The sequence below is a fragment of the Onychomys torridus genome, chromosome 19, assembly GCF_903995425.1.
Source record: "Onychomys torridus chromosome 19, mOncTor1.1, whole genome shotgun sequence".
NCBI lineage: Eukaryota > Metazoa > Chordata > Mammalia > Rodentia > Cricetidae > Onychomys > Onychomys torridus.
The window spans coordinates 64710644-64726976 of record NC_050461.1 but is presented as its reverse complement, the minus strand read 5'-3'; positions in this window follow the sequence as shown (position 1 = coordinate 64726976).

Genomic DNA, 16333 nt, shown 5'->3' with positions numbered 1-16333 from the left:
CATCACTGTTAAAGAACACAGTCACAAGACAGCTTTGAGAGAGTGTTGTGGTAAATGACTATCTAAATTTGGATGGCCACTATTGGCAATGTGGAGACTGGAGAAATGTTAGCCTCTTAGAGCTAGGAGTAAATAGACCTTCATCAGTTTGTGCTCAACAGTGCTCTGAAGGCCACATGTTTTTTTTTTAAAGATTTATTTATTTATTATGTATACAGAAGAGGGCACCAGATCTCATTACAGATGTTTGTGAGCCATCATGTGGTTGTTGGGAATTGAACTCAGGACCTCTGGAAGAGCAGTCGGTGCTCTTAACCTCTAAACCATCTCTCCAGCCCTGAAGGCCACATTTTTAAACATTCAAAGTATTGATGGTTTAATTCATTGCTTGCCATTGTGTCCTAAATTGTCATCATCATAGAATGTTTACTCTGAATATACATGTAAGTGTTCATGTTTAATTTTGAATTGATGAGTGTAAGACAGAGTCAATATTCATTTTTTTTCTTTTTCTTTCTTTCTTTCATTCTTCCTTCCTTCCTCCCTCCCTTCCTTCCTTCCTTCCTTCCTTCCTTCCTTCCTTCCTTCCTTTCTTTTTTGGTTTTTCAAGACAGGGTTTCTCTGTGTAGCTTTGGAGCCTGTCCTGGATCTCATTCTGTAGCCCAGGCTGGCCTCGAACTTAGAGATCCGCCTGGCTCTGCCTCCTGAGTGCTGGTATTAAAGGTGTGCACCACCACAGCCTGGCCCTTTTTCTTTATTCTTCTCTCATATAAAACACCTTACATGTAGCTTCTCTTCTCTTCCTTTTCTTAGTCTTCCTGTCACCTCATCTTTCCCACAGGTCCACTGATCCTCCATTTCCATTCAGAAAAGGGCTGGCCTCCCAGTGATATCAACTGAACATTCCATAAAAAGATGCAACAAGACTATTCATAAACCTTCATATCAATACTGGACCAGGCAACCCAGTTGAAGGAGAAGTCCTATGAGCATGTATAAAAGTCAGAGACACCACCACTCCCATTGTTAGGAGTTCACCAAAAACCTCAAGATAAACAACTATAGCATGTAGGCAGAGGGCCTAGCACAGACCCATGCAGGCTTTCTGGTTGCCACTTAAGTCTCTCTGAGCCCCTATGATCCCTGTCTAGTTAATTCTGTGGGCTGTGTTTTCCTACTGTCCGGACCTCTCTGCCTCTCAGAATCCTTCCTGCCCCCTTCTGTGGGGTCCTCAAGCTCTGCCTAATATTGGCTCTGGGTCTCTGTATCTGCTCCTATTAGCTGCTGGAAAAATCCTCTCTGATGATAATTGGCTAGGCACTGATCTATGAGTATAGCACACTATCATTAGGAATCATTTTCTTTACTTTTCCCCCTTGTCATTCTGTTTGGTTCTACTCTATATCTCTAAACTACCCAGCTTCTGGATCCATGCCATGCAAGCAGTGTTAGGCATGGGTTCCTTGCTCATGGCTTGGGCCTCAAATCAGACCATTCAATAGGCTAGATGACCAGGGTAAAAGGCAGGTACTGCAGAGTCACGAGGCATGAGTCAAGAGTCAGAGGTATGGGGCTAAATGTGTTATATATTTATTAGTTTTGCAAGAAGTTAAAAATGCCTGAAACTACCAGTGTTTTCAAGGCTTTTAGTTGTGGAGGACATGGCTTGCTCTCCACAAGCTGCCCTCAAATGGTTCTGTTTCTTGCAGGAGCAACTATGTGTGGTCCTACCTGGCATGCTTCCATAATTACTGAAGAAGTTTTAAATTCACTCTCCCAACCAATCAGTATGCTATATGTTCATATCTAGTGGTTTTAGCTGAAGTGTGGATCAGTGGTTGGGCACATACATGCTAATTAGAGCCAGAACATTTTCTGCTTCTTGATCCATCTACTTCATCCTGTGGCTGAGTTTAACCACTGTCCTTTCTTTATAATAAGCCATGACCCAAGCTTAATAGCTCTCTGTGTTTCCAACTTATTCTAATGAATTATTGGCTTTCAGGGAAGTCTGAGAACCAATGATTCACAGGTGTGTCAGAAGTGATGATACTTCACACTTCTCTGTTTGCCTAAACCTCCCTAAGATGGATACTTTGTGGACAGAAGGCAAATGTTAAATCTATAATTTTATGTTTCTTCATTAATTGCTGAACAATGAGTAATCTTCATTTTCCTCCTTAATTATAGAATTCTATTTTATACATTCTGGGCTTTTAGACTGAGAAGGGAGCACTAGGTTGTGTGAGACTTAATGTTGGCATAATTTTTAAGAAATGACACACACTCATATACGAATGAATGGGTTATTATAGAGGTGGGCTCTGTTCAGACTTTCTATCACTGCAGGTACAATGACTACGATATATAGCATGTTTCCCTATCAGCACTTCTAGTTGTATGGCATTTTGTTGTATAAAGAATGCAATGATTTCTAGTGCAGATTATGACATTGTGCTTTTCCTTTTACTGATGCTTCTTTAGATATCTAAGAATTCCCAAATGACTCTGTTCTTCTTCTGGGTGTGTTAAAGTACCATAAGTTAGGTGTAAGAAAGTTATTAACTAACTTTGTTCAGTAGAAAAACTTTGTGAGGTCTGGAGTCTAGTGAGACACATGATTTCTGCAAAGTCTCTCATATGACAGACTGATACTTTCTACAACTTTCATATGAGATGTTGTCAGCCTCTGGGGATAATGAAACAGTAAAAGCCTTGTTAAGCATGTTGTTTCTGTGGAGACTCTCACAAGAAACTCATAATTGCTTTTGGTAATTATCAGTCAAAGTTTTAGAAAACTTTTCAGCTACTAATGCCAGTGGAGACACTACCACAGCAAGTGAAAGCAAAATTGCATTTCAGAAGGGACCTGAAATCACAGAGCCACAGACCTGTGTCCCAGGTTTCACCTTTCCTCCAAGTGCTGCCTGTGGCACAGTGATGTTTTGTAGTGAGTCTCAGAGGAAGGAATCAGCTGAGAGTCTTTCACTCGAGGAAATGATATTACATTTAGCCTAAACAAAACAAGTGCAGTGAGGGAATATACCTAGTGTTATGTCTTATTATCTTTGCCCATGAGAAAGAGCCAAGAATATTCCTCACTGGTTTCCACATTTCCCACAGAGAAAATATGGACATGTCAGGGCATTCCCTTTAAGTTCTTGCTTTCAACTCCACACACTTATCATAGGTCATGTAATTTTTTTCTAAAAGTACACCTTGTGAGAACTTTGTGCACTCTGCCCTTAGTTCGCAGCTTTCTTACGCAGGCACCCTTCAGCCCAGCAGTGACTTAGTTTCTACGCCACACCATCTCATTACACATTAGTTTTCATTTTGTATATATGAAGGTCAAAGGATACTAAGTAATTTCATAGTTATGACTGTGTTTCCTCTCTGGGAATCATAACAAATAAATATATTTGATTCAAACTGAGCTTGTACTGGGACACTTGCCTGTGGGACGAGGCAAATATTTTAACACTGCCTTTTTACATTATGATGTTAGTTTGGGATACCATGCCATTTTATGAGAAAACCTAAATGAAATTGTGGCTGACAGAATTGTTTAGATCAAATTGAGGTTCTGTCTTTGCACACAGCCTGGTGTTCATATGTTTCAAGTCTCTTCACTGCCCACAAAAGCCTTTTAAACCTGAATAGTCATTTACTAAAAGTTCTCTAAAGTCTTTTCTTGGCAATGAGCAGAATGTCATTGTCTACATCAAACATTTATACAAGTTACAGAAGGTGCAAGAACAGGGTTATAGCAAGATATAACAATGATTCTTAGATTGTCACATTGGTTTGCAGTTTTCAATATAGTTTTACAAAGCTTCTTAACATGATGGAACTGTAAATATGCATCAGTGAAAGTACAGTATAGTTGATGTGATAAGTGCAGCCAAATTGTGTGCTTCTGAATCATGCCATTCAGAAGACAAATGTCAGTCAATGGAAGTTTTCGAAGTGACTTCCAGATTGAGAAATTGGAGTGGTTCACACATCTCTGTGTGCTGAAGGAATTTGGGTGTTTTCTCTCTCCTTTGATTAATCACTTTCTTGTCTAAAATGAAGGATGGTTGAAATCATTACACTCGATTTTGTAACACAAAGTGCATTCCATTTTTTAGCCATCATATCTGAGGGTGTCTCTCCGGGCTTATCTATTCTTAGATTGGAGAAATTACTAATGTATTTTTTCTTTATCCTAGCTATGGCCAGTTGTTTCTATTAACATAATTGCTCATTGCTTTGAGTATGTCTCAGTCAACATAGAACTCCAGGTGGGATAAACTGTAAAAGATTCTGAGTGCAGTGGGTTCTCAGTTTTATCATGTATATCCTGATAGATGTTGGTGTTTCTATGTATGTGATTCACAAGTGTCCCATAAAACAAAGATTCAAGTCAGTTTCCTAAAGAACCTCATAAAGAGCTCTCAGTATGCATTCTCATTAATATTCACATGTGTTCAGGTAATCCTAGAATTATCAGCAATAGCTCAAACACATTCAATGAACCATTTCAAGAACTCACCGTCTGTTTTATGATATATAAGTTTCAATGAAATAAACATTTTAAAGTTGTGGGCCCACAGTCCAGCTGGTAAAATTACTGAAATTTGTATAGAATATTAAGAAACAACATACTGGCTGGATATAACAGTCCCAGGGAACCAGAATATGAAGCAGAAGGATTACTGAATGTTCCTGATCAGCCTTGATTGCAAAGTGAACTCTTGTCTGAAATAACCTCTCAAAATGAGAAAAGTAGATATTTTTAACCAGCGCCGTGATAATTCTAAGTCATTTCACCAATAACAGAGTTCTATTTAGTTTTTGGTGGGTCTAGAGGTTTTAGGACCTAGTTTTCTCTGTGTATTAACCTTTAAGGGACTGGATCACTTCCTGGTGTTTTTCAGTGACTTTGATTTTCTGATGATGTATTGCTAGTTTCATTAACACTGCTGCCCAGGACAATGCTGTGTGAAAGTGAGTTGAGTCAGTGTGGCGTTAATGGACATATAATAGTAGTGGTCATTGGTTTGAATCTATTACTTGCATACAAATTTTGAACTTTGCCTTTGAATGCAAAGACATAAGTAGCACGGTTAATGTGTAGGCTTTTGTGTAATCCAGTTACACAAGATTGTTATTATACAAAATATTTACAACAGAGTGTCCACCATCATCGGTGTTTGAGACACCCTTTTAATTTTCTCTTTTATTAAAAATACATTTTTTCTCATAAAATATACCCTGATTACAGTTTACCTTCCCTCTACTTCTCCAAGCTCCTCTCTACCTCCCTTCCTATATGGTTACACTTCCTTCCTATCTTTAATTAGAAAAGAATAGGCTTTTTAGAGACAACAAAATGTAATAAGATAAAATATATCAAGATAAAACAAAAACTATCCCATTGAAATTGGAAAAAAAATCAACAGAAGGCAAAGAATCTCAAGAGAAGCCATAAGAATCAGAGTCCCACTCACTCACACACTCAACATTCCCATAAAAATAGTAAACTTAAAACGATAATATATATGCAGAGGACCAGATGCAGATCCATGTCGGCCCTGTGCTTGCTGCTCTGTGATTTCATATGAACTTTGCTCTGTTGATTTAAAGGGTCCTGTAATCCTGGTGTCTTTTAGCCCCTCTGGCTCTTATACTCTTCCCACCTCTTCACCTCAGGGTTCCCTGATCTCTGAGGGGAGGGATTTGATGGAGACATCCTATCTGGAGCTGTGTGTTCCAAGATTTCCCTTGCTGTGTAGTGACTGGCTCTGGGTCTCTGTTTCCGTAAGCTTCTGGAAGAAGCTTCTCCGATGATGGCTCAATAAGGATAAAAGCATGTAGCAAAATATCTTCACTAGGAGTAATTTTCTTTTTACTTTTTTTTTTAGACTGATAGTGTTTGGTTTTATCCTAGGTCTATGGGCTATCTAGTCTCTGGCTGGTGTCTACATTTTTCTTTTGGTAGCTAGCAGGGTCTCTTCTCATAACAAAAGTACTTGGACATAGGGGTGAAGGTGCTATGAAGCAACAGTTCGACCTCTCCATGTTCAATGAGTGTAGTGGGTGTTGTCTTCAGCAATGATGGCTTGCAATCAGTTTGTGGAAAGCAACCTATTATTTCGGCAATTTTGCTAGTAGTTATTTTTATAAGACTTATTTTCCCCACATATTTTCAGTTAAAGGATGGACCCAAATGCATGTTTCTGTTCCAGTCATTGTATAACTAGTTGTAGATAGGAAAATGGTGGCCATGAAAGCATTTATGTTTTCTTTCATTTTCTTAGTAATTATAGTTTTCAGAGTTCTCCTGAAGAATAGGACCAATATGATGAATGCCCATATGTACCTTATGAATATTCAATAATTTATTAAATCAGTTTATGCTAAAATTTAATTACTACTGTCACACTGGTGCCTGATGCTGGGTGTCTCTGCAGCTGGAATAATACCATAATGCTTGTCTTACCCTGCAGAGGTCAACATCATGATAGTTGTTCAGTTCTTTGATCTGTGTTCATTATCTTTCCCAGTTTGGTTCCCAAACCCGGGAAAACCCTGGAGAATTACTGTCTTTAGTCCATGGTGGAAGCCTGGAAAAGAGATAGGATATCAGTGAAAGAATTATCAGCACTAGTATCAAAGTATATCACTTGCTGTCAAAAGAAAAGGCCAAGTAATTAATCTTCCCTCTGCTCTACTTCTTAGATCTAGGCTTCTAAGAGAAGCTATTGCCCACACTCCTGCTGGGTCTTCACATATCAACTAAAACAATCAAGACAACTCTTGAGTTGCAGCTTTCTGCTCATATGGTCTTATTTGGGGCAAGTTGACACTAAGACCAACTATAATAGGAATAAACAAACACATTTGAGAGATTGAAATGGGGACTGAAGAAACATGAGCAGAGATACTAAAGGAGTCAAGGATGACAATAAGGAAGAGTGAATTAATGGGGACTATGGAAAATGGCAATGACTATATAGATATGGAATATGAGTTGGGGGCAGAGGTATGCATTATGTTCACTCAGAGTTAAGTGATGACTAGAAATTGCATACTATGACATTCAAGTTTGTTAGGCCAACATCATACAAGGAATGGCCTAACATTGGGGCTTGGTATAGGTCAAGAAGAAGGCAGACATTGATGTCGGTTGGTGGTGCTTACAGGAGTGGCTGAAGATAAAGAAGGTTAGGACTGATGTGTTTGGTGACAGAACAGAGGGTGCAGAGAAAACTAGGAAGGCATGGTTGGCATTGCTATTTAAATTTTTAACAGTTTATGTCTAGAGAGATTGAGCATATAGAGGTCTGTGTCCTTCTCCAGCATGGAGCCTGACTCCATACTCACCAATGATGCACTTGTGAAGTTACCCTGTGTAGAAGCTACTGCAGTCAGTCCTCTGCTCTGCACAGATGCAGTAAGGACTTGCAGTAGGATGTTGTAATAGCTATTGCTTCACTTTTATAAAATATCATCATGGAAAGTGACAGAAGGGAAAGCACTTCTTTCAGAGTATGGATTCAGAGGGAAAGAATCCATCATCACTGAGGAGTCGCTGCAAGAGTTAGGAAAAGCAAAGAGGTGGGAGCAGAAAGCCCAGCTGATCACATTTTAATCAACACACAGAAAGCATAAAAATAGAGAAGTTAATAGGATGAGGCTATATAATTCACAAGGCCTGTCTGCTGTGATGTATTTCATCTATCAAGGAAATCTCAACCAACTAAGAGATCTTTAATAGCCCCAAGGAATGCAAAAAAGCAGGAGATAAATACCAATATATTCTAGATGATATTTTTCATAAAATAACAATATTTTGCTTCTCTTTTGGCAATTCATGCACATCTCATGGTGTAAAATCCATTTAGGCCAACTTAAAAAGTCCTCATAATATTTAACAGTCAAATGTCCACAATCTCTTCTAAGCTTCAAGGCACTCCCTTAACTTTGGGCCTTTGAAGAATCAAAATATAAATTAGTTATGTCTAGTATGAAAATGGGACAGAATATACATTTCCATCCCTAAATAGAAGGAATAAGGGCATAGTGAAGAAACACTGGACCAAGTGGAGATAGAAAGCAAGCAGGCCCAATATCATATACTGTAGAGCTCCATGTCTGCTAACTGGGGCTTCATTTTATGGGCTTAGATGTCACAACTAATCCAGTTCTGTGCCTGAAACATACATATCCTTTCCAATTCATTTCAAATCCCGTAGGCAGCTTCTCTTTGCAGATGTCTCAGGGCTCTGGCAATATCCAACTTTTTGATCTCCAATGTGACTCAGCCCTCACCTTCAATGCGTCACACAATGACCTCTAATGGCCTCCTTGTAAGCTCTGTGGCCAATGTCTTTCCAAACACAGGTCCCTAGTACACTCTAGTAACTTACTTAATTTCTTTTTTTTTAAAAAAACTCAATAGAGAACCAGAAATCATTCTGTGAAAAATGTGGATGATTTAAAAGTAACATTCCTTACAGCTTTCTGTCCTAAATGTTTGACCCCATAGTCTGCAACTTTGACCATGGTCAACCCCTAACAGGTTGTTGGAAGAAATGCAGCATTTAGCTGACTTCTGGCTCTGTTTCTCCAAATGCCAAACTTTCTGCCAAGACCCATGGGTGCTTTCTAACACCCAGATCTTCCTGAAATCAAATTTGTAATGGAATACAGCCAGTTTATTCTTGTGGCTTTCATTTTACAGACCACTCTTAAATATGACGTTTGGTCAGTTTTGAAGTGAGTTGTGACTCCTACAATTTTTCTGCCCCTCTTCCACAGGGTTCGTTAAGTTCTGAGGGGAGGGACTTGATAGAGACCTCTAATGTAAACACTCTCTGTATAATGTGTGCATGTGACTCTACATCTGCTCCATTTGCTGATGGAGGAAGCCTATCTGCTGATTATTGGACAAGGCACAAATCTAAGTGTATAGCAGAATATAATTAGGAACCATTTCATTGATTTTCTCCCCCTTTCTGTGTCTTTCTCTGTGTCTCTGTGTCTGTCTCTGTTTTTCTCTCTGTCTGTCTCTTTCTTTCTCTCTTTTGTCAGGAGTTCCAAATTTCATCTTATAGAGTCTATGTGTATTTTTCCGCCTTGGGTTGTAGGGAATGGCCCCTATGAGAGCATTTCAGTGGCTTTTTTGTATTGCTTAAAAGACAAGAAAGCACAAAACTTATGGTAAAAACTCATTGATGTCTTGGAAAGTGGAGTGTCTCATAGCTGAGTCTCTGAAACTCTTCTGGTTCTTTCCACATAGTGTCATCAGGTCATTCCATGAAAATTTATCCTGCTGTCCATTTCCTCTCTGTGTAGAGTGTTCTTCAAGACTTCAAGATTTGTGAAATCCAGTATCTGTTTTTGGATATCTCTAGTGAGGCATCTAACAGTTGTCTCTACCTTCCTTTGTCAAATAGTAACTTGATGAGCTTCCCAGTCCATAATTCCTCATCAATCCTCCACATCTCAACTTCATTTGAGATAGAAGAATTCAGTGAGATCTGCAAACAAGTGGAATACACAACCTGTTTACAATCCTTTCCTAAAACAGATATCAGAATTCTTTGCATGTTTCATCTGGATTTGTCCATAATAAAAAGTTAAGAAACCACAGTAACAACTTTGTCTGTTGGAGACACTCACAGGAAACTCATAAGTGGCTTTGCTGATTAGTAACTGAAAAAGTTTTAGAAAAGTTCTTGACTCCCAAAGCCAGTGTTGTCATTGTCCCTGAAGATGAATCGAAAATTGCATTTCAAAAGAGAAGTGAGGTCACAGAACCATGAACTTTTACCTCGGGATTGTGCTGCATCCGTGTGCCATAGTGCTGGCTGTCATGATGTCTGGTCTGTACACTGAGCCTACCATACTACAGATTGAGTCAGGTGAGGATTTGGGACCTTAGTCTCAAAGGCTGAGAAAGTAAAAAGAGATGACTTAGATCTGGAGGAAGAATTCTGGGATGAGAAGTAATTGAGGTAAAAGGGAGATGAGGGCAAAAAATCAAATCCTTGGCCAAGAGCTGAATGCATTATAGAAGTATTTTTGACCTTATACAAATCTCTGTAGGTCCCTAATATAAGTGATAATGACTCTGGGTGAATGATCTTAATTCAATGAGGTCAAAGTTTTAAGTAATCAATCAATTTGTTGCTCATGTTAATTTAAATGAAATCCAAACTGATTTCATCATTATTAGTGTGTGTGTGTGTGTGTGTGTGTGTGTGTGTGTGTGTTTCAAGGCTTAATGGCAGCAAGAATCTTAGGAATTGAATGATATCATCCTTGTTGTGCAATTCGGCATCTGTAATAAAATTGTTCTTATGTAATGCTACATTGTGGTACAGATATGGACACAGAAAGTGAGTGTGGCTTAACAGTCACTGGTGTAATGATTGTGGGTCCTCTTTCTCTCCTTTCAAATTTGGTTGAAGTGGAAGTGCAATAGGAATACTGGACAGTGACTGTCATGACCAAATCTAGCTTGTGTGGTTTGTTTTGGTTAGCAATATTCTAATGCTAGAATCAATCTGATGTCATGACTTCCCTAATTAGTTCTTGGTGGTGTTAGTCTAACCTACAGCCCAGAGAATTATGAGAGAGAACCCCACCATGAGATAAAGTTGCAGACTCATTTCCCACTTGTTTTTAAACTTATATAATACATAAGATTTCATCTCAACAGACTGTATTAGCATGTTTCTTGTTTTAAGTCTCAATTTGTATTTGACAGTGGCTTCAGAAATTTAAACATTAAAATGAGAACCACTTACAACAAAAACTATACAGTAAAATGCTAGTAATGTAAGTAAAATAATGAATTATGAAAATAGGCAGCCTGTGTGTGGAGTGTTGCATCATTAGACTGAATACTTTGAAGATCACAGAGCTTTGGTGGTGGCTTTTACATCACACTAGTTCTGTCCAGGTTCCTATCTTTTCAGCCTGTCTCTGTGTTATGAATTCAGACAGTCATTCTATGTATTTGTATTACCTACCTTCATAATAAAGATAACTTGACTTTCCACATTTGTCATGAAAATCAAAGAAGACACTAATAACACTGATTCACAACCTCTCATTATGACTCACAGATTTCATAGTAAACTCTGTGGATTCTGTTATGACTATACTTGCAAGAACTTTGGATTTCAGTTATGTGACAAGCCATATGTCATGTTCCTGTATAGAACAATTGTTGCTTATCAGAAACTGGCAGAGTGACTCTTAAGGACTTGGACTAAACAACAGCCTACATGGCTCACATTATGATGGAATGCTGGTCATTCTCTATTTCACATTGTCCTCTACCTCATTTCCCTTATGGACCTTGGCCCATAAGTGGAGTTCTTAAGTAGGTACTTATGCCTACTTCTTATTTAGCTGTTTTAAAAGTTTTCAAATGTTCTTGACAGCTCTTAGTCTATTGCCTTTGCTCTTGGTTTCCTTTCAAAGCATAAAGTTAAGATTCTCCTCAAGAGACTATGTAATGGAATCAATGATAGGGGAATATAAAACTGATCCCCATTTTGAAACTTCGTCCCTTCTCATCCACTTCCATAGTTCTGGAAGGTGTGATGCACTCCAATAAAAAAGAAGAATTCACCAACATTACTCAACTAATGAACCCTTTAAGCTATAATAACACCTGACCTGATGAGGTATACTCACTGATACAGCAGTGCAATGAATATTATAGGAATAAACAATGACTTTCTGTTTGGATTTAAGTCCTGTCCCAAAAGATGCAACTCATGCCTAGTACCATTAACTGGAATAAAAGCTTGTGGCAGGCTAGGTTATTGGCCCCAAGGATAAGCTAATACTGTAATTATGTAAAATGAATATGCTATTAATTCCCTCATGAATTACTATATTTATAACCATAGATTATTGTATCTCTCAACCCTCAGCAGAGCTTTTTTTTTTTTGACAGAATATGATTTATATACAGACCTGAAACCTCCCAAAATGTAGATAATGAAAGAGTGTGAAATTCTTAGCTTTAAATGATTAATCATCACATTCCCTCTCCAAAGGTTCAGGGATTTTAGTCTAAAGGAGGAGCAGAAAGACTCTGAAATTTAGAGTTAGTGAATATTTTCAGTAAAGTGAAAGAGAGAAGATACAGATGTACTTGACCAAAATGTATTATTTGCATGCATGAAATTCTCAAACAATAAAAAGAAAACAAGGCTTGCTCTTTGTAACCTGAGGCCTATCTATGCAGAAACACATTGCTCAGCCTGGGAGGAGGGGACTGGACCTGCCTCAACTGAATCTACCAGGTTGAGCTGAATCTCCAGGGGTGTCCTTGCCCTGGAGGGAATGGGAATGGGGGGACTGGGGAGAAAGTGGGGGGGCAGGAGGAGGGAGGAAGGGGAATCCGTGGCTGATACGTAAAATTAAATAAATTAAAAAAATATAGTGTGAATAGAGTTTGGTATTAGCTGTGATATCACATATTTATTGGGGTCTTGAAACATCCTCTTGAGAGGAAGATGGCCTCTTCAATTATACTTCCCCACAATCCATAGCTGATTCCTACTTTGCTAGGCTAACTAGAACTCTGTCATATTTGCTAGGTTCCTTGCCCATCCTCCCTTCTCAATTACCATTACTTTTTCACATAAAAAATATACCCCTAGAAAAGTATACTTATTTCATACATAACCCAGCCATTAGCTGAGCCTATTTACACCTTTGGAAATAATTCTTTGACTACGGTATTGATTAACTTTTCATCACGGTGACAAATACCTCACAAACGAGCTTTAGTAGAGAACAGATTCATTTTCTTTCCATTTTAATTTTTGAGAACATAATTAAAACAGTTCTCCTTTTAATTCACTCCAAAACCTCCCATATACCCCTCCTTACTCTGTTTCAAATTCATGGCCTTTTTAATAATTAATTGTTATTACACACACACACATACATACACACATACATACATACATGTCTATACTATATATTCTTAAATATGACTTATGACCTGCTCAGCCAGTGTATAATGTTTATACATATAATATATATGCATACATATATATGTACTTTCTGTATCTATACCTATCTATCTATCTATCTATCTATCTATCTATCTATATCTATATCTATATATATGTGCATACAGATGTACTCTCAACATGTGTGGTGGTTAGAGGAAAACTTCAAGAGTAGATTCTCTCCTTCTACCATATAGGCACCAAAAATCGAACTCAAGTCATCAGACTTGGAGCAACTGCCTTTATATACTGAGTCTTCTCATTGACCAGTGTTCTCATTTTTATTCAGGACAGAAACTCAGCCTAGGATATCTAGTCAGTCATATTTAAGGTCAGTCTTGCATCCTCAGCTAAACCTCTCTGGCTGCACCCTCACAGACAGATGCATATTTGTGTCTCCTGCTGATTCTGAATCCTGTCAAGTTGATAGTCAAGACTAATGAACAAAAGCCCATCCTTGGGCCAGTAAGATGACCCAGCAGGCAAAGGCACTTGCTGCCAAGTATGACAACTTGAATTTGAATCCTCAAACCCACATGATAGGAGAGAATCACTATTTCAAGTTTTCCTTTGACCTCAACATGAATGCCATACCACTCACTCCTCTCTCTCTATATATATGCAAACATGCACACACACACATACACACTCAACTCGTGCACATATTTGCTCACATAGACATACAATAAGTAAATGTAAAACTACTTAAAGTCTTTTCTTTCTCAACTTGACATGCAAATATACTTATTTTATGTATAAAAATACATCAAGGTCCTCAGGGACTCATGAGCATATTACAATGAAAAACAAATTTTGTTCACCTGGAACAGTCTCAAATCTTTAAGTTCTAGCATTGTTTAAAATAACAAACTCCAAAGTCTCTTCTGAAAGTAAAGGCAACATCTCAACTGAGAGCTATTATTAGATGAAAAATCTAGTTACATGTTTCCAGTATATAATGAAACACAGTGAACTTCCCTGTTCCAAAAGGTAGGAGTGGAGGCTAACAAGGACCACTTGGAAGACCAGACTGAAATCCCTCAGAGCAGACAACAACTTCTGCACCTAGATGTCCAACATCTAGGGTTCTTTGTGGCATCATTTGGCCTCAAATACCTTCGTGTAGCATCTGCTGCTGTTTTGTCTTGGAGAACAGAAAACTTCTCACCTGGGCTGGCTCCTCTTCAAGGCTATAGATTTCTTTGATGAATATCCCAGGACCTTGGCATTGCCCATACACCAAGGTCTCTATTTCAAAAGAGACTTCATCTCCAGAGTTTCAAACAATGGACTCTTAAGATTTTAACATATATGATCCTGTACTTGTTGCCTGTTTTTGTCAGCCTTTTAAAACCTTGATGTCAGCCAGCATGACCCAATATACCTTGTACATTGGAAGTCTTCAAAACCAGAACCATTAAAATGATACGTGCTGATACATGAGTATGTGCTCTGCCCTCTTCTGCCACAGTTACAGTGGTCTCTGAGAGCTGAAAAAACTGAAGCTGAAAAATATTTTCCTGCAAAGTTTTTTTTTTTAAAGCAGGAAACTACTTCAGCATCATTTTCAACTCAGGGGCTTCCTTTAAATGAAATTATATTTTCAAAAATTGGAGGATTGAGGTAGTAGGCTCTTGTATAAGTATATCTGCCCCATTGTCCAGAGCAGAACATGGTGCTTCTCTTTAATGGAACTAATCTCTTCAACCTCAGCCTGTGTTCTCTGCACTCATGTGGTCTACATCTTCAAACACATATTCTTTTACTCACCAAACTGCACATATTTTCTGCACTTATTCTCTTTTCTGTAGAGCTGACTTTCAACACTTCAAAACAAAATCATTCATTTTCTTTGAAGAAACACTAAGCAAGATATTTGTTAACAAAACATCATAACTATGGGTAAGAACACACAGCTTTATTGACTTCTATTCTCACATATTCAAGACATTTAACTAAGTGAAGAATTATATACTGAATAAGGTACATACAAAAGAAGTTTGGACTTAGAATGACAGATAATATCCTCCATAAATCTGTATTGATATGTTGAGAGCAAAGAATAATTAAAAGTTAGATACTATGTAAAACCACATAAGTTACATACTTCTGGTAAGTTTAGGGAATTTGGTTATTCTTTCTTTTGCATTCTAGACAAAGCAGGACCTGAACACAGAGGAGCTATGAGGCATAGGGACAAGGGAGTACTTGGTGGAAAAACACATAAAGATTAAAGTAGCGATGTTCATCAGCCACCAGTTTGAATTAACAAAATGAGTGATACAGGCATCCAAGAATGTGGAGATGGTATAAAATGCTAGAACACTGGATATTAGGCCCAGGATGCTCTGGGTGGCTCTAGACTCATGGAAGGTTCTTGTGAAAATATGAGTGCTGTGGATGTGTTGAACCTGCTTCTTGTGCCTGTATAGAGTGACAGCCATGGAGATGCTAGAACACAGAGAACAGAGAACAAAACTTTAGGGAATACCAAAAATGCTGTGTACACTGAATCTATGATTTTACCACGGTGTATAGTGGATCAGATTATAAAAATCTATCTTGTATGTCATGGTTTTGCTTTCCCACATGTTATAGTTACAAACAAAGAAAAAATACATTTATCTTTATATATAAGACGCAAAAGATGGACCTGGAAAGGCCAATGTATTTTGTTGCTTTAACTTTAAGATTGTTCCAACAACAGCCACTTGGGCTGATGGTGATAGCTTTGAGACACTCAAGAGGCAAGTGGTACTGATGAACATACTCTTGCCAACTCTCCTAAAATATAAAATAAGTCTCCTAAAATATCCATAGTCATTGAAGAACTCTTTCAACCCAAAAGCTGCCATTATCCAGAGAACTACTTTAGAGAGAATAATCAAGGAGTTGGCTATGATCAGATGTGTGAAAATCAAGTCTGTGTTCTTTAATGTGCATTCACTGTAGTAAATAGAAGATAACTGGAAAGAAGAGAGGCATTTCCCATAATTCCAACTACAGCCTGCCTTAAGAGCACTATTCCTATTGCCAGTTCCCAGTAGTCCAGTCTAACAACTAACCACATTTTCTTTCATATTATAGCAGTGATCATTCCTCTTATAAAAGTAAAACATTCATTTTGTGTCTATGTCATTCATCTGAAGTAGTAGAAGCTGTTTGTTAAACTGAAAGCTTAGGGTTTCTTTTTAAAATGTATTTTTGGCACTTTTGAAGTGGGAAATTCCAAAATGTGTCATTAGAAAAGTATCATTAAGTAATAGTTAATGATGGTTTGGTAGAAACAGAGAAAGTGA